At 49.9% G+C, this 26,960-nt stretch overlaps 1 protein-coding gene across 1 annotated transcript in view; it reads right to left on the reverse strand.

Moving 5' to 3' along the window:
- The window catches only part of RBFOX3 (RNA binding fox-1 homolog 3), a gene marked incomplete in the record, with an annotated part of 435,130 nt that overhangs the window by 176,138 nt on the left and 232,032 nt on the right, over positions 1-26,960 (reverse strand). Inside the window, 1 exon segment of the mRNA XM_045164762.1 lies at positions 19,151-19,258.

Genomic DNA, 26,960 nt, shown 5'->3' on the forward strand with positions numbered 1-26,960 from the left:
CCCCACTAGTGATCAGCCCCAAGGGAGATAAATGGTGTTTAAGATTAAGGGTCACCCAAATCAGAGAAGCTATAGTTTTTGACAAGGCAGACGGACAAGCATAGATTATGTGCATCTCATTTACTTCCAGAGGCTTCATCTCTGGGTTTGATGACAACTGGATGGAGAGTCTGCACCACACATGCAAAATCAGTTCCCGTATGCCCTCAGCTCTGGCCACTCTGCCCTTGACAGCGCTTCTCCCAGAAGCAGGCAGCGTGCTTCAATAGGAATCTATGCTGGGGTGAGGTGGGGAGTCTTCTGCTGGTGGGTCAGCTCAGCCTGTGCAGCTTCCTGCCTTTCTAGAAGGATTCACTTGCCTAACCTCTCTCTGTGCTTCCCTGCCTCCTCCTGGGACTTCAGGAAAGGAAACACAAATTAAAGGTGAGGTGTTAAGGGCTGGGGGAGTGAAGGACCAAGATAAAAATAAAAATGCCAGGCTGCCATTAAGAAAGAGAACTACTTAGCTGGCCCCAAACAAGCCTAAGTTTATGGAGATGAAATAATGTGTTTTTAAATTAATGGCATAAATGTCAGCTCTGATGGCTGGGGTATTAAAGCATACAGTCACTGAAGTACTCTTTGTGAGGTTATTTTCTGTCTCCTGCATGACTTGAGTATGTGGAAAGACTGACGGCTCTCTTTGGACCCCGCATTTTGGATTCTGGGGTAACTTCATCAGTTGAATTGGAGTGTGAGTGATGCGAAGTTGCTATGGAATTGCATTCAGTTAGCTCATCCACCTGGATTTGTAATTAAATATGGGTGGTATTTGTAGCACTCTACTTCAAGTGCGGGAATGTATTGAAGTACCTTGCAAACACTCCTTGTTGGGGATGCTCCTCTCTGGGCAGAAAGAATGGGGCTGAGGGCACATCTCAGGGCCCAGCATCGTTAACACACCCCCTTGAATCCAACGGCCCTTGCTGCATCAGCCACAGGCCCTGCAGGGCTCCGGAATGGCTCACTGCCTGGGAAGCAGAAGCAAACCCTGAGTTTTCTCTGAAGTCTCCCTTGATCTCTGTTCTCAGGGACAGGCAGCAATGTCAGAGATTTCCTCTCATGGAGCACAGGGGTAACACAGCCCTTTCCTGTGGCCATTCCCAGAGCCTTTCTGGACGGCCCCATGTGACTCCTCCATGTTCAGTGGGAAGGGAGGGAAGCCTCTCTGCAGGTTGGAGCTGCATGTGACAGTGTTTGCTGCTGCTGTTGTTCAATCACTAAGTCATGCCTGGCTTTCCATGGACTGCAGCACACAGGCTTCCCTGTCCTTCAGCATCTCCTGGAGTTTGCTCAAACTCATGTCCATTGAGTTGGTGATGCCATTCAGCCATCTGATCCTCTGTCATCCCCTTCTCCTCCTGCCTTCAGTCTTTCCCAGCATCAGGGTCTTTTCCAATGAGTCAGCTCTTTTCATCAGGTGGCCAAAGTATCGGAGCTTCAGCATTAGTCCCTTATGTTAAAACGTCAATAGAGCAAAACTTTGAATTTCACAATATTCAGTCTCACTCGTGGGCTGGAGATATGGGTTTGACCGTCCAACTCCCACAGCCTAATGAGACCCTGCAACTTAGAAACCCCAAAGTCAAACCCCGGAGCCCCAGTACCAACTTTGCCCGATCCCTCGTTCTAAGGGTTTCATGGGTGATCATTGTTTGGGAGTTATTCTGAATTGTCATGAATTTTCAGTAGTCATGCCAAAGTAGGAGGAGGGTTGATTTAAAGACAAAGGAAGTCATGGACCCCAAAAGCATCAGGACATATTAGAGGACAGAACCTAGAGAGTACCTACATGTGACTGGGAGAGAGGCAAGATGAGGAAGATCAGTATGTACACTTCACGGAGCCAGAAAGTGTGGTGGGACCACCCACACCTCCAGCACAGCATCTATCATAGTGCATCATGATGTCCATGCCCCATTACCCTGAAAGCAACCAGAGGACCTGAGCATGGCCCTAAATTGTGCCAGGAGCACTGGCTCACAGAAGGTGCTCAATAAATATTGAAGGCAGGAATTAAGATGTTAGTCTATGATGATACGGAGAAGGCAATGGCACCCCACTCCAGTACTCTTGCCGGGAAAATCCCATGGATGGAGGAGCCTGGTGGGCCGCAGTCCATGGGGTCGCTAAGAGTCGGACAAGACTCAGCGACTTCGCTTTCACTTTTCACTTTCCTGCATTGGAGAAGGCAATGGCAACTCACTCCAGCGTTCTTGCCTGGAGAATCTCAGGGATGGGGGAGCCTCGTGGGCTGCCATCTATGGGGCCACACAGAGTTGGACACGACTGAAGCGACTTAGCAGCAGCTATAATGATAATATATCTATGCTCACATTTACATTCTGTCACACACACACACACACACACACACATACAAACACACACACACACACCGTGTACTAGCCATAGAGGTGTCCAATGCTGCAGAGGGTAGCGTTGGGCTTCCCTTGCTGGATAATGAGAGAACAGCAGTATGCTGAATGCTTAGAACAGAGCCTTTTGCTTTCTTTCCTCCACTCTGTTCTGCCACTGGAGACCTCTGACTATTGTATTCTGATTCCACCGATGTGAAGCAGCCTTTGGGAAGGGGAAATTGCCCATTCCCTTTATATTAGGAAAGTAAGAAGCAAACAGACTTCATTTTGGAATCTAGCCTTTCTTTTGGGAGTTGGTATAAAAGTAATCTTCCCTGAAAGCCTTGCTTTGGCTTGATGGGGTTTTATATTTGCCCTCATCCTTGATTCCACTCCCACCACCCCCACCACCCCCACCAAAATGAAGCCCCTAAATCACTTGCTTGACTGGAACATCAGAGATGGAGGTCTCAGTGTCCTCTTCCCTTTTTACAATGCTGCCATTATTGATGCCTTACATTTACATTACATTCCACAGTTTTCCAAAGCCACTTAAAGGTATTGTCTCATTTAATCCTTCCAATAACCCTATAAGGTGGTAGGGCAGGTCTTACCATCTCCACTGAACAGATAAAGAAACTGAGAACTTGGGGAGACAGTAAATTACCCAAGGGTACACAGGGGTCAGCAGGAACTGTCTCAGTTCCTTACCTGCTGCTCACATAAAGATACTCTTTCTTCTATTTATCTGCTGCTTTGGGGGGAAGGGGGTGACGAATAAGAAATAGGGCCACCCTGTAGCAATGGTGTGGTTCTCAAATGAGCCAGAGGGATGAGATGAGACAGAGAGGGCTGTTAGGGATGCATCCTGGTTAGAATTTCAGCCTCAGCACTGATAAAAGATGGGGAACCGAATCAGAGAGAGAGGGAGTCCCTAGTTGGCATGGGGTCAGCTAGAACTTGGGTAGAACTTGGAAAGCAAAGACACAGTCTCACATATGGTCATCCATTCAGCTACCAGAACAGGTAAATACCTATATTACAGGACACTAGTGTCTCCAACTGTGGCTGATGGAATTCCAGTTGAGCTATTTCAAATCCTGAAAGACGATGCTGTGAAAGTGCTGCACTCAATATGCCAGCAAATTTGGAAAACTCAGCAGTGGCCACAGGACTGGAAAAGGTCTGTTTTCATTCCAATCCCAAAGAAAGGCAGTGCCAAAGAATGCTCAAACTACCACACAATTGCACTCATCTCACACGCTAGTAAAGTAATGCTTAAAATTCTCCAAGCCAGGCTTCAGCAATACGTGAACTGTCAACTTCCAGATGTTCACACTGGTTTTAGAAAAGGCAGAGGAACCAGAGATCAAATTGCCAACATCCTCTGGATCATCAAAAAAGCAACAGAGTTCCAGAAAAACATCTATTTCTGCTTTATTGACTATGCCAAAGCCTTTGACTGTGTGGATCACAATAAACTGTGGACAATTCTGAAAGAGATGGGAATACCAGACCACCTGACCTGCCTCTTGAGAAACTTGTATGCAGGTCAGGAAGCAACAGTTAGAACTGGACATGGAACAACAGACTGGTTCCAGATAGGAAAAGGAGTACGTCAAGGCTGTATACTGTCACCCTGCTTATTTAACTTCTATGCAGAGTACATCATGAGAAATGCTGGGCTGGATGAAGCACAAGCTGGAATCAAGATTGCCGGGAGAAATATCAATAACCTCAGATATGCAGATGACACCACCATTATGGCAGAAAGTGAAGAAGAACTAAAGAGCCTCTTGATGAAAGTGAAAGAGGAGAGTGAAAAAGTTGGTTTAAAGCTCAACATCAGAAAACAAAGATCGTGGCATCCGGTCCCATCACTTCATGGCAAATAGATGGGGAAACAGTGGCTGACTTTATTTTTCTGGGCTCGAAATCACTGCAGATGGTGACTGCAGCCATGAAATTAAAAGACGCTTACTCCTTGGAAGGAAAGTTATGACCAACCTAGACAGCATATTCAAAAGCACAGACATTACTTTGCCAACAGAGGTCCATCTAGTCAAGGCTATAGTTTTTCCAGTAGTCATGTATGGATGTGAGAGTTGGACTATAAAGAAAGCTGAGCACCGAAGAATTGATGCTTTTGAACTGTGGTGTTGGAGAAGACTCTTGAGAGTCCCTTGGACTGCAAGGAGATCCAACCAGTCCATCCTAAAGGAGATAAGTCCTGGGTGTTCATTGGAAGGACTGATGTTGAAGCTGAAACTCCAATACTTTGGCCACCTGATGCGAAGAGCTGACTCATTGGAAGACCCTGATGCTGGGAAAGATTGAGGGCAGGAGGAGAAGCGGACGACAGAGGATGAGATGGTTGGATGGCATCACTGACTCAATGGACATGGGTTTGAGTGGACTCTGGGAGTTGGAGATGGACAGGGAGGCCTGGCATGCTGCAGTTCATAGGGTCACAAAGAGTTGGACACGACTGAGTGACTGAACTGAACTGAACATACAGTTAGAAAATCACAGTCAATTGAGGTAGTTTTTTTATTCCTCTTCAACAAGTCATTGCTTTTTCTTAGATTTCCCCACATTTGAAACCCCTTGAAAGAATTTTGGACTTGAGGGCCATCTAGCAGATTAGAACAAGCACACCTATCATCAAATCCTGGTATCAAATAGCTGTACTCTAATTCAGTCGATGGGTTTCCCTGGTGACTCAGTGGTAAAGAATCCATCTGCCAATGCAGGAGATGCAGGTTCAATTCCTGAACTAGGAAGGTCCCCTGGAGAAGGAAATGGCAACCCACTCCAGTATTCTTCCTTGGGAAAACCCCATGGACAGAGGAACTTGGTGAGCTACAGTCCATGGAGTCACAGAATCAGATATAACTTAGTGACTGAACAATGAACAATGAATTCAGTAGATGCCTTCACTTCTAGAGAAACAGGGAAAGAGATGGGGTGTGAGAGAGAAAGAGTTCAGCACCACGGACAGATGCCCACAGGGACCTGGGGCTGCCAGCCACCTGCTGAGCTCCAGGCTGGGGGCTGGTAACAGCCTCCGTTCATCTCTGTCTCCCATGCTTAGAAGCACATGACACTCATTTATCACCTGGAAACAGCAGACAGTGCTTATAAAGGCTCATGTCACCACTGATCTGCTTTCATCAAATCTGAAACACGATTGTTTGTCATTTGTTTTAATTCATTTCCCCAACAACCCTCCATTTGAATAACTTTCTAAAGTTTTGTCCATCAGGAGGAAGAGATTCCTCCCTGTAGGTGGATAAGGCTAAGATTTGCTAAGGAAGAGATCAATGCCCAGTTCAAACAGCCTGAGTTTCTACCAGATAATGATGTCTGTGAGCTTTGCTCAGAGCCCAGTGCACCTTTCCAACCTCACTTAGTCCATGTCAGAGGCTCCACATAAGAAGGAATGACCACCACAGGACATGCTCAGACTTAAGGATCTTCTCTGAGGCTATGGTTTAATCTGGCACCAGTGGCTGGGGCCTGGGAGACGTGCAGTATGCAGATAAATTCTGCTGCGTGTGTGCTCACTAAATCCACCGCACTAGAAACGCATTTGGAGGCAATCCTGCCTGCCCACAGCAGATTTTCCAGATCCTGGCAATTGGAGCATGTTAAGGACGACATACAGCTTCCAGGTCTGATTTCTTAAATCAAGATTTGTTTTGTGGGGGAAGGCAGGAGGGAAAAATTAATGCACAACCTGGTGGGGTGAGGGAGGGAGGGACGGCAGCTGCCTTGGCCTCTTTGTACATTCTGAGTGGGAGCCAGTTATTTTCCAGCAAGTGACTTCCAGCTTGGGGAAGTGGGAGGGGCTTCTGTAAGCAATCTGGGATAAGAATTGCCTGACTTCAAACTGAAACCCGACTAAGGTACAGTGCTGAGTGAAGGATCAGAAGTTGTTGGTGTGTGTTTTGTGTTATTTGTTCTTCCCCGAGTTTTCCCTTGGTTTCCTGCCCTGCCCCCACTGCCCAACCTTCCCCATGGCATCACCATGCTATCTCCATCCCACAGGGGAGAGGCAGGCCAAGCATCTGCCCAGGGCTTGGCTCTGGAGTGATCTGGCACCTCTGCCCACCCCAGCCAAGAGTGATGGAGGAAGTGTAAGAACGACGAGTGTGTCTATGTGTGGCTGGGTGACAGTGTTTTATGCGAGTGCTGAGAAGTGTGGGATCTGCGGGTAAGTTTGGGGGTATCCGTCTGTCTGTGGCAGGACAATGAGAAAGTGCAGCTATTTGTAAATAATACCTAATTATTGAGGTTTTACATAATAGATAAGCCAGTGTCATTCCCAGTATTGATGGCCTTTTCTATCCTTCCACTTCTCAGTTGGAGCTTATGAGGGGCTGGAGGATCAGGAGAGTTGAGGGACAAGGGGTTGGAAGAGGGCAGAGACAGAAACGAGGTGAATTAGAGGGACTTTTGTTGCATTTAATATCAATTCATTTTGAAGACTGCTGACATGGCCAGATTCCACAGCTCAGAATTTATGGGGCTCCCTTGTGCACAGACTCAAAGAGAAAGTACAAAAGAACTTTCTAAAAAATGACCTACCATCAGCAAAAAAATTAAAAACATTTACCCCCCTCAAAAGGCACCAGCATCACCACACACACACACACACACACAATCTGATTTTGATTTTCTTGGTTTAGGGTACTTAGTTTCATTATGTAATAATCACATCATTTGCCAGAGTCATGCCATGTTTCATTACTTTATGGCAGACTTTATATTAGATATATACCCAAAAGCGATTAGTATAATGAGAATGTCAAGAAAAGGAATACACTGAAGAAAGGGCACAGCCCCCTGACCTGGACGAGAGTGGTCCTCTGTCCGTCCCATCCCCAGGGGGCTGGGCTCCTGTGGCAGGGCCTGATGGAAGACTCCATGCCCAGACTGAGCCACATGCTTCTTCTGCAGCCTCTTTGCCATGGTCCTCCTCCTCCTCTCCCCCATCTTCCTCTTCTCCCACCAGCTCTTGGCCAGTGTCGCTGTGTTTGTTCATTTTCCTAAAGTGCCCTCCAAGGCCTACTGCCCTCTCCTCTGGGACTGTACAGAGTTCCCTTTTCCAACAGCCGGGCTTGGGTCTGAGGCTGCCTGAGCTGGGGGACTAGAGTCACACCAGAGCTGAATGAGAATGCCTCTCAGCAGACCTCTGACATCCTGGACTCTCTCTCTCAGGGATTCAGTGGCTGCACCTTCCATGGCTGCCATGGGATTCAGCCTCCCATTACCTGCTCATCTGTGGCCGAGGTGCCCTTCACCATCCAGGCATTGACCCCTCTGAAGCAAAGAAGATGTGGACTCCACCTCTCTGGGGCCATGTGACCTCCTGGAGTTGTCCCACTGGCATCACTGCTCAGTTCAGTTCAGTTGCTCAGTCATGCCTGACTCTTTGTGACCCCATGGACTGCAGCACGCCAGGCCTCCCTGTCCATCACCAACTCCCAGAGCTTACTCAAACTCATGTCCATCGAGTCAGTAATGCCATCCAACCATCTCATCCTCTCTCATCCCCTTCTCCTCCTGCCTTCAATCTTTCCCAGCATCAGGGTCTTTTCTAATGAGTCAGTTCTTTGCATCAGGTGGCCAAAGTATTGGAATTTCAGCTTCAGCATCAGTCCTTCCAATGAATATTCAAGACTGATTTCTTTTAGAATTGACTGATTGGATCTCCTTGCAGTCCAAGGGACTCTCAAGTGTCTTCTCCAACACCGCAGTTCAAAAGCATCAATTCTTCAGTGCTCGACTTTCTTTATAGTCTGACTCTCTCATCCATACATGACTTTCTTTATAGTCCAACTCTCACATCCATACATGACTACTGGAAAACCATAGCTTTGACTAGATGGACCTTTGTTGGCAAAGCAATGTCTCTGCTTTTTAATATACTGTCTAGGTTGGTCACAGCTTTTCTTCCAAGGAGCAAGTGTATTTTAGCTTCCCTCATAGCTCAGCTGGCATCACTGAGACCCTCTCTGATCATCTCCAGCAACCCCAGGGGGTTCTTGGGAGCAGGCTGGGCTCGGCCTCCCAGAGAAACAGTGATTGATGTGGGACAAACACGTGGGAGTCTGGGGGAGCTGTCATCAGCATGGTGCTGGTCACAGAGCCAGATGGCCGCACGACACAATGGCCCATGTCCTTTCCTGGATGGCGGATTAGGTCTGAGTCATGTTTTATTTACAGCAGACAAGGCTGGCCACACTGACCCACGTGTAGATTCCAGCCCACCTGGGGCAGCCTTCAAAAAGCCATGCCTTTGGAATCAGGGACTACAGAAGCTGACCGTGGTGACTCATGTGCCCGGGACACTTCCTTCCATCCACTCTTCTGAACTGCTCTGGACAGCCGAATAGAAAAGCCCATTTGTCCTACTACATCCAATAGTCACATGGGGGGGAGGGAGGGGAAACACAAGCCAATAAGCATGCAAATTACAAAACAAAGCCCGTGTCCAGGAAGGTGTAATGGGTGTTAGCGTCCCATTCTGGCAGCTGCCCTTGGTGGAGCTCGCCACCAGCAGATATAAGATGCATCTGGGTCAGGTCACTTGAGTCAGCAGCGGTGGAGCAAACCGGCAGTAGGAGGGAGAAGTGGGCTGGCTACGACGGTCTGGGAACACGGAAAATGTCTTCTAGGAGCAGAAAGAAGATCCTAGGGATTAGCTGCTTTGTCAGTACACTGTGGAGAAAAGGAACAGTGTCTGCCTCTCCCCAGCACCAAAAATGTGCTGGGCACAGTGAGTGTGGGGGAAGGTGACAAAGATGAGCCTAAACAAAATCTGTGTCTAGTTGCTCCCACCCAGGTGAAGAAGACAGGTCAGGAGCCACAGCGTTGCTCCATGATTAGTGAGTATGGAGCCACAATGGTGCCTGTACAGCAGGGAGAAGGGCGGGGGGAGGCCAGGATGGCTTCATGGAAGAAGTGATGTTTGGGTACAATATCAGGGGGCAGGGAGCCTTTTAGGAAGAGAAGGGCATTCCAGGCAAAGGCACAGAGGGCAAGCCAGCGTTCCGTTTGACAGACAGCGTTGAGAAGATTCTGTCATCCCCGAGTCACTCCCCGATGACGGTGGCACATGTAGGGCAAGCTGGCAGGTCTGGAGACCCACCTTTTCTTGCCTCTGCCCTGCACTTACACACCGTGAGTATGAGTGTGAGGATGGGCGCGGTTGCAGTGATAGAGGGTGGAGGTCTTCCGTGGGGGCTGTGCTATCACACCACCTGATGCCACGTGGTATTGACCCCGCTGGCAGCAGAGACATGAATAAACAGCCTGTCCTGGGGGTGCGGATCGATCCGTGGCGGGGTGGCTGCATTTGAGCACTGGCACGTGCAGATGGCCAGGCTCAAAGACAGGAGGGCGACGTCTGTAACCGGACAGTGCTGTTTGGAGTCAGCATTGTTGAAGTGCTCCCAGCAGCAGATGCAGCTGGACTTGGGGAGACTGGGTGGACATGGGAAATGAGTCAATAAACAGGAGGCCAGGTGCAGGGTCCAGGTGGCTGCCATGCCGAGATGCCGAAGAGAGCAGGATGTCTCACTCAGGAGCTACTATCTAAGGCAAACTCAGTGGGACAGAGCGATGGCTCATCCGGGTGTGATGCTGGTCAGGTCAAGCTCTCCTGTGGAATGAACTATGTTCCCCAAATTCATATGCTGAAGCTCTAACCCCCAGCTCTTCAAAATTCAACTGTATTTGGAGAGAGGGTCTTTAGAGAAGTGATTAATTTAAATGACATCATTAGATTAGGCCTCAATGACTTTGGCCACCTGATGCGAAGAGCCAATTCATTGTAAAAAAATGCTGATGCTGGGAAAGATTGAGGGCAGGAGGAGCAGGGGATGATGGAGGATGAGATTATTGGAGGGCATCATCGACTCAGTGGACATCAGTTTGAGCAAACGAAGCCTGGTGTGCTGCAGTCCATGGGGTCACAAAAAGTCGGATGTGACTGAGCGACTGAATAACAGCAACAACAATTCAATATGACTGGTATCTTTATGAGACATTAGGACATAGACGTGGACAGAGGGGGCTTCCCAGGTGGCGCTACTGGTACAGAGCCTGCCTGCCGGCGCAGGGGAGGTAAGAGACTCGGGTTTGATCCCTGGGTCAGGAAGATCCCCTGGAGGAGGGCATGGCAACCCACTCCAGTATTCTTGCCTGGAGAATCCCATGGACAGAGGAGCCTGGCGGGCTACAGTCCATGGGGTCACACAGAGTCAGACACAACTAAAGCGACTTAGCACATATGCACAGAGAGGTGACCGTGTGAAAACAGAGATAAGATGGCCATCTACAAGCCTTCAGACATCCAGCCTCCGTATCTATGAGGAAATAGATGTCTGTTTTTTAAGCCACCCAGTCTGTGGTTCTTGGTTATGGCAGCCCCAGCTGACTGATACGGGTCCCGTCAGCTCAGTACTGCTCTGGGAGCACCAAGAATCTAGTGGACATGGGAAGTCAGAAAGAAAAATGGGTGACATCACTCAAAAATGGGAGATATGATCCTGCTAAACTGCAGCTGATTTTCAATGAATATGTTTTTCGTTCCTTAATTAAAATGAAATTAATTACATTGATATTGGATTGGCAAAAGCGTTCGTCTGGATTTTTCCATTAACATATTACTTTGGGCAAAAATCCGGAGGGAGGGGAGAATCCACATGTAGAGAAGACATAGATGCAGAAAAATATACCAAACAGAGTCATTTATGGATGAGAAAGCAGGACAGTGGGAACTCTGCCTGGATCGGTGGAGAAAAAGCACTTCAGGTAAAGCATGTATCGTTATTGTTGTTACATTATTATTATTCTTTTGCCTGTGGTGATTGACCTCTCAAGGTGTTTTAGTCCCCAAACCAATGTTTTTAGGGTTTGAGGGAAATACCAGGAGCCTCCTATGACTCAAAGCCAGAGACCCTGGTGATTTGAGGGGGAAGTGACATTGTTTTTTGTTTCCAGAGAAGATGAATGGGCCTTAGGAGAGAAAGAACTGGCATTTCAGAAGGTTGCAACTTATGTGGCTACATTTATAGACAAAATCCTAAAGCAAAGACTCAGATGTGTTTGGGATGAAGCTACTTCCTGCAGTTACTTTAGGGGAACAGGTGCCTTTCTTGCTCACCCTCAGCTCCTGAAATCCTGTGGTCACCAGACCACCCCTTCCCAGCCCCTGCCAATCAGCAGTCTGAACACACGCCCCAACCAGTGGATTCCAGTTGGAAGACACTCTTCCTCCAGGGTGGACCTGGGAGAACCCTACCGGAGCGCTCTGGGTCCCAGCCCCAGGATCCAGTTCCCCTTATGTCAGGACCCATGGATGTGCTCTAAGCTTTTCCACTACTCTGGTCCCTCTGGCCCTCAAGTCATCCATCTGGGCTGTACCTGGACTTGGCATCTATCTGAGCAAGCAGTTAATAGAAGACAATATCTCAGGGTGACATGGCCCCTGAGCCTTTGCATAAGGCTCATACAAAGCAGCAGTGGTGTGGGAGTGGCGTGGGGGAACTGTCTCCTTTGGGTACGTTTTTTTCAAGACCTAAAGCCTCAAAGATGCCCAAACATGTGTTCCCCAGGAAGGCTTCAGCCCACCTTCTAAAGGCCTTTCTTCTGCAGATTGATTTCATAGGTGTGTATGTGTGTGTTTGTCTTTATGTGTGGGAAGGGTAGGGAGAGGAGAGCTTCATTGGAAAGTGAGTTTCCAGGTCAATTTAGTTTCCCTCACCCCAAGACAGAGGAATAGAAATGCAAAAAGCAGCAGGGGTCACAACAGCCAAAAGGTGGGAACGCCAGTGTCCATAGATGGATGAATGGATAAATACGATGTGGATAAACACAGTGGAATCCTAGTCTTACAAAGGAAGGAAATTCTGGCAATGCTACAACATGGTTGAACCTTGAGCATATTATGCTCAGTGAAGGAAGCCAGACACAAAATGTCAGATAAGATATGACTCCACATATATGAGGTCCCAAGAACAATCAAATTGATAGAGGCAAAAATGGCGGGCGCCAGGGTCAGGGGAATCCAAGTTAGTGTTTAACGGGAACGGCGTTTCAGTTGTGAGAGATGAGAAAGTTCTGGAGGTGGATGGTGATGATGATCGCACAAGAATGAGAATGTGCTTAATGCCACTGAACTGCTCACATAAAAGTGCTTAAAATGGTACATCTTGCCCTGTGTATTTTACAGCAATTAAAAAATAAAATTTAAAAATATTTGCACATCCACTGAACTCTCACCATACACTAGGCACTGTCCTGGTTCCATCACATACAGTAAATACCACTTAAATCCTGTCAACAGTCCTTCAAGAAAGATATTATCAACCCATTTTAAAGACAAGAAACTGAGGTACAGAGATTGTTCACTTTCTAAGATGGTTAATTTTATGTTATGTGAATTTCAATCCAATATACTCTTTAGAAATGCATATATAGAATACATCCATATCCATATATTTTGGGCCTCCCAGGTAGCTTAGTGGTAAGAATCTGTGGGTTTCAATCCTGGGGCTGGGACGATCCCTTGGAGAAGGAAATGGCTACCTACTCCAGTATTTTTGCCTGGGAAATCCCATGGACAGAGGAGCCTGGCAGGCTACAGTCCATGAGGTCATAAAAGAGTCAGATATGACTCAGCGAATAAACAACAACAATCCATGTATTTTATATATATATATATATATATATTCTGAAATTGAATACAAATATCCCAGAAATCTGTTTACTGATGGTTCATTTGGTATATGAATAAACACACAACTGCCCCCTGTGGGCACCCTTCTCGCACGGCCTGGCCTTGCCCTCCTCTGAATGGTCTGGAGCAAGCTGTAGGCCTGGGTGGAGGGTGGGTAACTAGAGCTAGACTTGTCGGGGCAAAGCTGCTCTTAGGGCAGCTTATAGCATCATTCATGGATGGTGACATCACCATGGGACCCGCCCCCGCCCCATGCTAGGCCTGTGGACACTAGCCCGCAGGCTGGGGATTTGGGGTTTTCAAACCTGGTTTTATTAAAAGTCCCTAAACAGTTTCTCTTCGGAGGCTTATCTGTCTCATTAAATAAGTCACATGGGCTGGGAGCACTGACGAGACTCACCTCATCAATATCCACTTTCCTTTATCTTTTAGAGAGAAATGATAGTTTATTCCTAGTAATGGTTGCTGGGCGCAGACCACCTGATAAATAGATGTGATTAAAAATGAACTAAATTAACATCGCCTTTCAGCTGACAATGGGATAAAGCTGCCAGATGCCGTGTGTATGTGCACGGGTCCATGTGCATGAATGTACATGTGTGTGAGGGCACACGTGTACGTGTACATGAGTAAACACGTGTGTCACGTGTATGCATTCATGTGCACTGCTAGTGTGTGGACACGCCTGCACACATATTCTGTGGACCTGGGAAGGACATCCATGAAGGAAGGGACATGAAGGGGGATCCAGACCCATCACCCTCTGTGCAGGCAGGTGTGAATTGGGAGTTGATATGTTGTAACTTCAGTGACCCTAGGGAAGTCCATTTCTCAAAGATGGTCTTTGGAGGGTATATTTGCAGAGGTCTTGATAATGTGAACGATCATCTCCTAATTCTTGTTTGGAAAATTAATCTTCTGCTTTCTTAAAATGTGGTGCAGTGTTTTGGAAATAGGATCAGTGATTAGTGCCTGTTTTAGTGTTTATAAATCTATCTGAGGGGCTTCCCATGGTGACGCTAGTGGTAAAGAACCTGCCTGCCAAAGCAGGAGATGTAAGAAATGCAGGTTTGATCCCTGGGTTGGGAAGATCCCCTGGAGGAGGGCATGGCAATCCACTCCAGTATTCTTGCCTGGAGAATCATGGACGGAGGAGCCTGATGGGCTGCAGTCCATAGGGTCGCAAACTATCAGACATGACTGAAGCAACTTAGCATGCACGCATGCAAACCTACCAGAGGGGATTGGCTAAGGAAATTATGGTACTTCTATGCAGTGAAGTAATATTCAATCATTAAAAACAAGGTAAATATCTGCCTAGAAATAAGTTCCTGAAAATACTGTTAAGCAACAACAAAACCCCAAGTTACAAAGCAACGCCTATGGGTGAAATATATTGGCAGACTCGTACATGTAGAAAACTCTGGAAGATGACAAGACCCTGAGGCGTTGACAGCACTTGCTTCTGACAGTCAGATTATGGGCGTGTGCTCGTCCTTCATTTTTCCTGCCTGCATTTTCTACAATGATCATCTGTCACTTATGTAATAATGAAAAGGTACTAAGAGATGGTTTTAATTTGAAAAGGGAGGTGGAAAAAAAGGGATCCCATTGAAGGTCTTTAGACCCTGCCAGCCCCAGGGGAGGAAGGTGAAAGGGCTTCTGGGAGACAAGCAGCGGGCATGCACTCTTGGCTCTGACTCTGAGCATCTTCCAGGGTGTTGGTGGCTCGTGGGCTGCAGCCACAAGGTCACCCTGAAAGCCAGAGTCATCTCCTCAGAGTGAGATGTACTCACACCCACTCACGTCTGTGGGAGAACCAGATCCCTCATTCTCATTTGGCTCCTGCCTCATACTGCTTCTCTTGACGGATCCCACACTCATTCCTCAGACACTGAAGAAGCTCCTTGGCTTGGTGACCAGGTGTCGGCCCAACATGGCCACTCTCTCCCCACCCTGGGGGCCTGAGGCACCATCAGGGCAGGAGGTGCTGTTCCGGCAGTTTGGTTTTTGACCAATCGTCAAACCTGTCCCCCTCCTCACTCCCCTCTACCAGGCCCACTGCCCCATGGCCCAGGGTCTCAGTTCAGTCTCTCAGTCATGTCCAACTCTTTGCGACCTCATGGACTGCAGCATGCCAGGCTTCCCTGTCCATTACCAACTCCTGAAGTTTACACAAACTCATGTCCATTGAGTTGGTGATGACATCCAACCATCTCATCCTCTGTCGTCCCCTTCTTCTTCTGCCTTCAGTCTTTCCCAGCATCAGGATCTTTCCCAATGAGTCAGTTCTTTGGATCAGGTGGCCAAAGTATTGGTGTTTCAGCTTTAGCATCAATCCTTCCAATGAATATTCAGGACTGATTTCCTTTAGGATGGGCTGGTTGGATCTCCTTGCAGTCCAAGGGACTCTCAAGAGTCTTCTCCAACACCAGAGTTCAAAAGCATCAATTCTTTGGCGTTCAGCTTTCTTTATGGTCCAACTCTCACATCCATACACGAGTTCCCGAAAACAAGGCAGACAAAACACACTCAGACCACTCATCTCCAGGAGCACACAGACCTCTGTGAAATTAATTCACACCTCCGCCCTTCTGGTCGTAGTGGGAGGACCAGGGGGACAGGATTGCTAGTCATTGAAGGCAGTACTTTTACTCAGTGCCACAGTGATGCCATCCCTCAAAGGTCCTGGGCGGGAAACAGGAGAGCTGTCTCTGCACGTGGCTGAGGGTCCTGGTGTAAGTCAGCGGCCTTTCAGAGACCGGTCTCCCTCTTGGTCATAAAAGGAGGGAGATGGACAAGAAGCTCCCTGGCTCTCCCCCCACTGCTCAGACATTCTATGATGCTCTATGGGTGTCAAGATACAACGTGCAGGACATTCTTTCACAGCAGCTGGACCACAGCAATGCCCTATTTCTACTTCCTTCATATTCCAGGATTAGGAATAGAATTTTGAGAAAAAAAATCCTCACCAGCATGGAGCGTCTCTACCACACACACACACACACACACACACACACACACATACACACCCCAATGTCACTGCTCAACCCCATGAAAGGCCTTCAGGGTTGACTCCAAACCAAGGACACAGCAAACTCCAGTGACAATGTCCTCACGCAGCTCCTTACAACCTGGGGCTCCTACCCCTGGGACACCACTCTGTCCTGTACAACCCCCTGCTGGAGGAGGCCAGTTTGTGGCCGAGACACCCACAGCTAGGCGGGCATGTTTGCCGTCCAAGACAGTTCATGGGCAAACCACTTCCACCTGGCACATGTTGATCAAGGGATCAGAAGACCCAGAAGACACGAGTCCCTGTGGCAGCCCTTCACTTCCTAGCCCCGCGAGGTCCTCATGCACAATGGGGAAGGGGGGGACAGTTCTGAGGGGCTGGGTGAGGCTCAACCATGGTAGCAAATGTCACCATTGCAGAGTCACGAGACTTATCCGCACAATGTTCTGAACTGGCCTCTCAGGAGAGGTGGAGAGGCCCTATCCTCGATGTCCCTTAACTAGGCATTGTGGGCTGCAGAGCTGGGGAGGGTGACAAGGAGGCCTGGCCCAGCCGTGCTGTGATGTCCATCATGGGGGACCAGCAGTTTGCTCTGTCTCTGATTTATTATTTTTTTCCTTCTTGCTGCTGCTGCTGTTAAGTCGCTTCAGTCGTGTCCGACTCTGTGCAACCCCATAGACGGCAGCCCACCAGGCTTCCCCATCCCTGGGATTCTCCAGGCAAGAACACGGGAGTGGGTTGCCATTTCCTTCTCCAATGCATGAAAGTGAAAAGTGAAAGTTCACTTTTTCCTTCTTGGTGACCCCCAAACAGAAACAGATGAGAGACTATGAAAAATGCCGTGAAGTGATCAGAAAAGCCAAGGAGATGCAGAGCAACTCTGAGAGGGATGTTCTCTGGTTATAGAAAGACGAGCTTTCTCTAACGGAGGCCCGTGCCCTTGTCTGCCAGTTCTGGACAGAACATGATTGAAACAGGCTGGGTGGCCACTCCTCCAGAAGGCCCCTGAACTGCCAGAGGGAGAAAGCATTTGGAAAAGATGCCTGTCAGCTCTTTCTGCTTCTTCCTGGCCCACCTCCCTCCCACTTGGGCTGTGTGGGCTGGGCAAACAGCACCAGGGGTGGCACAGCTCTGAGCTAGACAAACTCCTGAAAGGGCAGGGAGCCTCCTCTGGGCCATTTTTCAGACTTTAATTCCACTGAGTGAAACTTCAAAAGGCTTTCCACTTGCTCAGTCCAAATTCCCTCTTTGCCTTGGGCAAACACCGCCCTCTAAGGAGAAGGGCCAGCTGATCATCTGGAGGCCTGCTGTAGATGCCAGCATTGGGCTGGGCGCTTCTGCTGCACAGAAGCAGCAACACCCATGGGATGGCTTCCTTACCGACTGGTGAAACCCAGAAGGAGTTGAACGACAGGGCCCAAAGCTTCCCGAGGCAGTGGGCCGTTGTGGCCACACACCCAGCTGTGAGTCTAGGCTGTGCCATAAAGAAGCTGGCGGCTGTGACCTCCCTGAACCCTGCATCCTGACCTGAAGGAGGACAAATTCTAAGAACGTCTCCCACGGCACCATATTGAGGATAAACAAGGCAGGGACTAACCCATCCCCAGCCCCAGGCCCTCAGCAGTGTTAGCTGATAATCCCCAGTCCAGAATGCTGAGGCCAGCATGCCCCTGATGCTCTTGAATTTCAGCTGAGAGCAGACCCCGGGGATGCCTGTCCTTGGAGAGCTTCCCTGGGTCCTCCCCACTCTGTTCCCCAGGCATCCTTTCTCTCTCTACAGCTGTTTCTAACTCAGTCTGAACTGTTCTTGCTTTGGACCCCAGGAGTGGAAGACAAGGTCAAGAGGGAGGCATCTTGCTCAGTGACCATCCTGAGGGTCTCTCTTCTATGCACAGATGAGTAGGCATAGAAGGTCAGGAGCAAAATTCTGGGGAGGAGGGGAAGCAGGAAAGCCCAGGATGTCCTCTCCCTTTGCTTCCTCCCAGGGGCACAGAGGCCACACCCAAGTCCCTCTTGTGCCCCACGGGGTGGTGGCCTTGCCCACCAGGGCCTCCTCTGTTCCAGCTCCATGGAAACCTGGGAGCGCTTCTCCATATTGGTCCCCAGACCTGCCAGCCTAGGCCCTGGGCCTCTGCGGCGGAGGAGACCAGGGTGAAGGGAACCTCATGCCCTGTCCGGGTTCGGCAGCCAGGCTCCCGGAGAGTCTGGGAGAGAGTTTGGCCCCAGGCCCTCTTGAGAGAGTTTTCTTTTATATTTATTAACCCACTTTCTCTCCTGGCCCTTCGGAGCAAGGAGGAAACCTCAGCCAAGGCTATTAATAGGCTGAAGCCGTCCCTGGGGAGGACAATGAGCTCAGACCCACAGCACAGGTGCCAAGCATAATGAAGGTTCCTGAGCTGCCTAAATATAGTCTGCGGCCGCGTTGGGGTGCTGAGCACGGCCTGCCTGTGGCCGCCCAGCCCCGCTCCCTGCTGCCACCTGAGCCAGACCAGGCCCTGCCGAGGAAGGACCTGCCGTCACCCACACATCCACCCCGGGTCAGACCTGGTGGGAGCAGCTGGGGAAGTAGGGAGGGGTCGGCAAAATGACAAGCAGTATAAATGACGCCTGTAAACAGAGAGTTTAATGAAAAAGGCAGTGAGGGAATTTATGGGCAACCCAAGGATCATTAAAATTATTTATCTACTTACCTCCCTTGCTGGCTGATCAGTCTATTAATTATCATACATGCGCTGATTTGCATTTCAGTGAGAGGGCGGGGTGAGGCCAGGTGAAAAACACAGAGGGGCCCAGGAGCCAAGTGGTGGGGACAGGTGTGGACCCTCCTCTCTGCTGACCATGGCTCCCCGACTGATACCCCTCCAGGCCACATTGCGACACGGCTGTGCCCCGCCCCCCCGCCCCAGCCCCACCCCTGGGCCTCTGAGATGCCCTGGGTCTGAGGACCAGGTCAGTGGAGCAGAATTTGTGCTGGAAGGGGGCACGCACCTGTTTGCAGACGGGCAGCTCCCAGGACAGGGTCCCAGCCGGAGGGGCCTGCAGACCGGCTCGAGGGAAACGTGTGTGGAGTCTTCCTCAGGCAGCTCTGACTTAGCGCTGGGTTGAAAAGAGAAAACATGAGAACAAAACCATTTCCATCTCTGAATATCTGAAGTGCATCAGACACACGCTCTCCCGCGCTCTTGATTAAAAATATCACAGGACAGAGTGTCATGGGAACCGCATCCTTTGAACACTGCGACTGGAAAACATTAGGCTGGGGGGAGTTATAATGAGGCGTCCCCGCTTACCCCTTCACAACGGCAGCCGCTCCCAGCTCTGCTCCCCTGCAGTGAGACTCGGACCGGTCCCTGGGATGCCAGGGGATGGGCCAGCAGGCCAAGGGGTCCAGCTGGCCGTGGCCAGACTGATGCTGGGAGGGTCTGTGTCACCCATTCCCAACTCGGGCCCCAACTCTTCACTCAAGTCAACAGAGTCAGGTTGGGGGGTAAATCATCAGCATCACCCCATTACCACTGCGGTTCCCCAGCACCAGCTTAGATTCCGGGGGGGTGGGGCTGACCAGGGACTCTGCCTGGGGCTGACCTTGCAGTTCATGTACACACTGAAACTCTTTCATCATAACCTGTGGCACTCACCACAACCAGCAGCGGAAGCCAATGCCTTAAAACAAATCTCCTTTCCTCCTTCCTTCCTTCCTTTCTTTCCTTCCTTCCTTTCTTCCATCTTTCTTCCTTTCTTTCTATCTCTACATGAGATCTATCCTCCTCCTATAGCTACAGGATGTATCTTGGCCTAGCTGTAGATAGATACACACACGCATGTGTAGGTAGATACCTACACAGATGCATACATAGATAGTATTGATTCCATTTCTCTGGAGAACCTTGTCTGGTTCAGGGCCTCTAGCTTGCACGTACTCCAAGAGATCGACCCTATCCACTAACAGCACCAGAAATGCCACTGTCCCACCCCCTGCTCCGCCCAGCACGCAGTCCCCACTCCCAGGGAAGGAGCTGTGCCTCAGCAATGGTACTAAAGCAGGAGGGAGGAGGAGGCAGCGAGGACCTAGTGGTCTGCTTGAGAACGAGCCGGGAATGACCTGGACCTCCAGAGTCTCCAATGTGACGCCCCAGCCCCCTCTTCTATCAGGGCCTCAAAACCCACCCCTGCCATCAGAGCCAGGCTCCCTGCATTTGCAGGACAGTCGTCTCCAGGCCCCCTCCCCTGTGCCCCCACCCCGCTGCCCCCTCTTCCCCTGCCTGCCGATGGCTTCTCAATTCTGATGATGTATCAATAACTGCAAAGCAAAATACCACAGTTAGCAGCGCTACTGTACTGTAACTAATCGCTTTTGGAATCAATTCTCAGGGTTGAGTGTGTGCAGCGAGGTGGGGCTGAGTCCCCGAGGCTGCTGCAGCCCCCAGGAATTAGGCACACCAGGAAAAGTTCCAAGAGACAAAGAAGGCGGGTGGGAAAGGAAGCGAGGAAGGAGACCAAGAAGAGAGCAGATTTTTTAAAAGACTAATACAGAGAACGAGGGGCAGCAAGTTGTGTCCCGACTCAAGGCCGGGCAAGGACACAGAGGGTGGCAGGACCTTTTCTGGGATGGGGACACCCCTGACCCCCCAGTCTCAAGCAGCCTGCAAGTCTTGGACCTGGAAGCTCCTCCAAGCGTATGTGGACCTCAGGGCTCTCTGGGGCTCACGTACTTAAAAGATTGTGTTGGCTTAATAAACTGTGTTGCTGCCGCTGCCAGGTCATTCTCGGGCAAACACAGGAGAGGACTGGGGGAGAGCTCAGTGGCCACTCCCGCCTACCCAGGAAGGGGAGAGGGGACAGGAGTTCAGTACAGAGGCCTAGGCAGGGCAGTGCCTCTGATCATAAAGACTCTCGGAGCCTTCCTCCTGCTGTAATGCATGAACCCCTCCAGAGATCCTAGAGGAAAACTGAGGCACAGAACCCTCAAACACCCCCTCGCCCCTGCCAAGGTGCAGATTGGAGGCCCAGGGAACATGGAGCCTGGCTTGTGAGGGCCGCACTGTCCTCACTCTTGCTACAGAGGCCTCAGGGAGGCTTGGTTTCCCCACCTGCTATGTGGACTCCTTAATAACTGCCCTCTTGCACAGCCCTGACCCCGCTTGCTCCAAGCAGGATCATCAAAGGAGGTGGGACAGGCGGGGCCACACCACAGGGGCTAGTTTAGGAAAGTGCCAGAGACGGGACAGGGGCCCCTGTGTGCCTTCCAAGCATGAAAGCCAGGACGAAGTGTTAGTGGGTCCAGTGCCCTGGGGTCCAGGCATTACCCACTTGTTCTTTAGCCACTCCACCCTGCTCTTGTTTACCTCACTGCTTCCCATGCCAGATCACCCAAATCCCCAGGACAGAGCCCCAGGGACTCAGCCCAGAGCTGGGCTGTCTAGGGGTGGAAAGGGCAGAGAGCCCCAGGCAGGTAGATAAGTGGGGGCAGGGGGAGGGGCTGATGGAAAAATGGAAAAGGTCCAGTGGCACCTTCAGGGCAGAGAAGGAGGGCATGGCATCCAGTCTCTTTCTGCAGAGAAAGTGCCAAGGCCAGGCCTGAGATCGGCTATTTGCTTCACTTGCCCAGAGACTGCTTCCATCGGTGATCCCTGGGGGCCCCTGTGGCTTCAGCATCTCTCCCAGAGAAGAGCAGGAGGCTTGAGACCACCACACGCCCCCTAGACCAGGTGACACCCCTGCCAATTCTCCCACCTCCTCTGGAAGCCACCCTGCGGCCAAAGGCAAACATCTCCAGACCTCTGTTCACCCTTCCCTGCATCTCCATCCCTCTCCTGGGATTGCTTTGAGGGTCCCAGGATCTGTGGTCCAGACTGGCAGGGCCTGAGGGCTCAGCAAACAGACAACTTAGAGCGCAGGGAGGGGTCAGGGCCCTACACAGGCTGTTGGCATTTTGGCCAGGGAGCTCAAGGGTCGTGATCACTCCTGAGGTGGGGTGCAGGCCCTGGGGGCCTAACAGGGAGTCGAGACATTTGCGAATGGTTTTCTTAATTTTTTAAAAACAAGTAGAACCATTTCAGATCTTGCCCTAAATCTTTCCAGGGAACAGACTGCTTTCCCAAGTGGGAGAGTAGAGGATGGAGTAACCCACAGTTCCCCAGGAGTAGGCAGAGTCCCAGGTCTGCTGGTAAACAGAGGAAAAGTGAAGTTGCTCAGTCGTGTCCAACTCTTTGCAACCCCATGGACTGTAGCCTACTAAGCTCCTCCATCCATGGGATTTTCCAGGCAAGAATACTGGAGTGGGTTTCCATTTCCTTCTCCAGGAGATCTTTCCAACCCAGGGTTTGAACCCGGGTTTCCCACATTGTAGGCAGACGTTTTACCGTCTGAGCCACCAAGGAAGTCTCAGACAGAGGAAAGGTGTGCAAGAATCAGGGGATTTAGAGTAAAGCAAGCTGCCACTTCTCAGCTCTCGTGTGGACAAAAGTAGACATGCTTGGCAATCTCAGTGAGGATAGACAAGACAGCTGGTGGAGCACGGGCGGGTGCAGACAGTTGGAGAGCTGTGGGCAGGATCTGGAACATTCTAAGACCAGCCACTCACAACCAGGTATCATCTCCAGGGCCAGAGGAGATGAGCCCAGAGAAATCTGTTGCAACAGCAATACCATTGCTGTTGGTTCTGGACAACCAGAGCGTTCGTCAAGGACAGAGTAGGTGAAGACAAAGCCGTAGATTCCTAAGACAGATTTCTCCACAACAGACAAAAGGAACGGATCAGAAATGCACAAAGGAGCTGCAAAAACACAAAACGGAAAGAAACAAGTTGCAGAAAGAGGTCACGTATGTGCACTTTAAGAAGTGGGAGAACTATGGTCTGTTGGTTGTTCGTGGTTATATGTGTGCAAGTGTGTTTTCAAGGGACAAAATGATAGACACCAAGTTGATGCTCAGAGCTGCCTCTGGGTGTCGGGTAGGGGGGGTGCTTGAGGCCCGGGGTGCAGAGGGGACTTGTCCACCATCTCTAAAGCTTTTTTTTTTTAAACAACGCACTATAACTAAATGTTAATCATTGTTAATTGCAGTAAAGAAACATAGATATTTATTATATTTTACCTTAATTGTCGTTAAGTCTCCAAAAATTTTCTGAGATAAGCATGGTTAGATTAGAAGCCCCTTGAGGAAGAGAGAGATCCGGATGACACGTGTATAGTCACTCAGCAGTAGCAGAGTGTTTTACACCCTTAGTGGCTCAGCAGAAATCTGTGGCCCGGGTGGATGAACAGATGAATGACATACGTGACAGTAACTTCAGAAGAGTCAGATCTGCCCTTTCCGCTCTCCCTCCACTTAAAGGACAATAAACTAGTCTAGAACTGTCTCTTCTACTATCCACTGAGATTTTCTTTAGAAACCACCAGCCTAAGCAGAAACTGTTGCATTCCAAATGAGGGTCCTGGCTGTGGGGACGATCTGTCTCCAGATGTTCTGGAGACTAGACCCTCTGTGTTTCCAAGAACTCAGGTTCTCACATTTTTCTCCCCCCTAAAATGCAAGGGGAGGACACAGAGCCTGGGGGACCCAGCGACTGTCCTCTGAGCAGAGTTTCCCCACAGTGGGACGAGCACCACAAGACCCCAACTGCTCAGAGGGCTTCTTCGCTCCCTGGCAAGCAAAGATCTTCACGCAGACAAGGAACCCAGAGCCACACAAGAGGGGTCAGCAGAGTGGCTGTTCTATTACGAGGGGCCAAGTCCTGGGAGCTTTCTGGCAGGTCTGCTCCACAGGCAGAAATCCATCCAGGGCAATTTACCCTGAGAACTGCCATCCTTTATCCACTGGGCTGCACAGGCACACTTGTCTGGGTCCTCCAATGTGGACCGGGCTTTGAGTGTGCCACGGTGGGCAGACGTGCCCCCGGCTCCGGCTCTGATCTTATACACGGCTCCACTTTCTGTGTTACAAGGTAATAAAAGCTGCATGATCAAATTCCAGGTCATTACTCAAGGAAAGGGACCCCTCTGTGGTCGCCAGCCACAGTTTCGAACCAATTAAAATAAGCCCAGCGTTTCTGCGGGCTGCCGCCGTGCCCACCGCCCCGGAGGTCTCAGAGGGCCCATGCCTGCCATGAGCAAGATGCACGAAATGTTAATGGAGACGCTTAAATGCCATGTCGAGGGGATTCTGGTAAATAAGGCCACATGGAAAAGGCTGGGGGAGAAGTCTCCTGAGCTAACCCTGGAGGAAACTTCAATAAAAACGAGATTGGATTGAAAACAATTCACTCTGTCGGCTGGCAGAGCTGGGAGGGGTTTTCAGGGGAGGAAAGCTATTTTATTTCCCATTAGTTCCCCTTTGCACCTTATGTGCCCCCTGCTGCCAACACCAGAATCTGCCAGGGTGACGGCACCCACTGAGTTGGCTGGGAGAATCGGAATCGGGCTGTCATTTGCCAGCGCGGGCGCAGACAAACAGGCAGTAGCTTAGTGCAGGTGGAGACCGGAGGGCCTGGAACAGAGCTGCGAGGGCGGGGGCGTCTTGGGGCTGAGGAGGTGGAAGGGTTTTGCTGAGGACTCGGTTGTGGGGAGCGTGGGGCAGGCACACGGTCTGGCAGCTGCTCTGAGTTCTGTTGGGTCCTGTTTCAGGTAGATCAGATGTCACCTACGAGACAAACGAGTAAGGTTCCAGAGAACACTGCCCCGCATCTGGGTCAGCAGGTAGATGGGGCCTGGTGAGCTGTCCAGGTGGACACTGTTCAGTGTAATGTCCACTGTTCAGTGGACAGTCAGCATAAACTCAGGGTCAGCCCCGAGTTGGGGGGTGGGCAACCCCACTGGGCTGAAACTTTGACTGTTGCCCTTGCTCCCAGCCAAGACTGTCTCTGGCTCAGAGTTCTGCCTGAGGCAATTGAAGGACCCCCCAAAACAAAAAAATAAAAAGAAGTCACCAGGCCCAAACAGACACTCGAGGAATCTGGGCTAGGTGAGCTGGGCAAAGCAGCCTGGCGCCCTTCCTCACTCAGCCCCCACCCCCAAGGCCACCAGAGCCTCCTCTGCACGCCTGCTTCTGTCAGTCACATTTTACAACTGGAGTAAAAAGCCTTGTCCCAGCTAGGGCTGCAGATTTAGCAAGTTAAATTACTGGGGCGGTGGGGGAGGGGGGGTGGAATTAACCCCTAAGTCGGGTCGACTCTTGCGATCCTATGGACAATAGCTCGACAGGCTCCTCTGTCCATGGGATTCTCCAGGCAAGGATACTGGAGTGGGTTGCCATTTCCTTCTCCATAAATTACTGGATGACTAGTTAAATTTTAACTTTCAGGTAAACAATAAATAATGTGTTTGGCTTTTTTGAGTATAAGTATGTATCATGCAATATTTGGGACACACTCATACTACCAATTATTCATTGTTTATCTGAAGTTAGAATTTAACCAGGTGCACTGTAGTTTTACCTGGCAATCCTAGCTTCCAGCTGTCTGACTGCCCAGCCTAAATACACAAACATACACACACACTCATGTACATATACACACAAGCATGCACACACAGGCACACCCTTCAAAGAAAAGAAACGAGCTAACACTTTACAAGAAGCAAACCGCCTGCCTGGTGTTTCCCCTCTGTTTGCTCCTGAGCCCTCCTCCCATTCCCCACCCCCCAACAGCTGCCCCATAACTCAGACAAAGAGGCCGGGACACTGGGATTGTCACTTGTCCAAGGCCGCACGGTCAGCATGCAGCCTGGCTGAAATTGCAGACCCAGGTCATTCGCATTCCAAAGTCTGCGCTCTTTCCACAAAACCAGACCCAATGCATCAAACTTTAGATGTTTATCTCCAAACAAAACGGCCATAAGGAAGTTGCTATTGATTCTGCAGTCAAGTCAATGCACAGTATTTGAGGCCTTGGCTCAGCTCACGCCAAACTCGGAACAAAGATGCCATTACAATCCAGGGAGGCCCCTGCTGGGGAGCTCACTCAGGACAGGGGTGTCAGTGAGCACACATGACTTCCATTCAGAGGGCTGGTGGTTTGGGTCCACCTGGAGAACTCCACTGTCAATCAAGGTTGGAGCAAATATGGAAAGCGACACTGGTGTGTGTGGAAGGGCATTCTAGGAAAGAGAATCTCTCCGCTGGAAGCAAAAAGGGGACAAAATTTGTGCCTTCTTGGGTTGAAAAGATAGACCTGAGATTGTTTGCAAATTGGCAAGGTGTCCCTGGGCCCTCAACTTCTCCTTATCAACTAGTTGCTTCCCGGATAACCACTACATTGTTTAGAACCTTGCTATGTGGTTAGAATTGCAATCTTTAATTAAAAAAAATAATCACAATCTTTGATGAGGCCAAGGTGAGTCATGGGTGGCATTCTTGTCATCCATCTGGGCCACTGTATTGGCAGGGAAAGAGATTGGAAGTGACTGACAAGTCTTACCCTTTACATCAGCAAGACAGTTACCACACCACACGCTAACTCCCAAGTCTTAAGCACTTGGTTTCATAATGACTTTTCTGAGGATGAAAGTTAAGCTTTACCACTTTGTTGTATCTAGAAATAACTGCCCCCCAACTCCCATCCTCCTTTGAAAACAGTCACTTCATGGATTGGAAAAACCTCCAGCACATTGTTAGTAAATCTTCCTCCTGTGAACTGTCTGCCTGCTGTCAGCAAGTTTTATGAGAGACAGAAGCTCCTGAGAGTTGTCAGCTGGGCTCTTGCAAGGACTAATTTTTGTCGTGAGTGAAATAAAAGTATTCTGGACCTAAAGATCGGGATGGTTCAGGTGTTATTTGCTAACCCAGTGGCCAAGAAGAAAAA

This window comes from Bubalus bubalis, chromosome 3 (assembly GCF_019923935.1).
Source record: "Bubalus bubalis isolate 160015118507 breed Murrah chromosome 3, NDDB_SH_1, whole genome shotgun sequence".
Classification (NCBI taxonomy): Eukaryota; Metazoa; Chordata; class Mammalia; order Artiodactyla; family Bovidae; genus Bubalus; species Bubalus bubalis.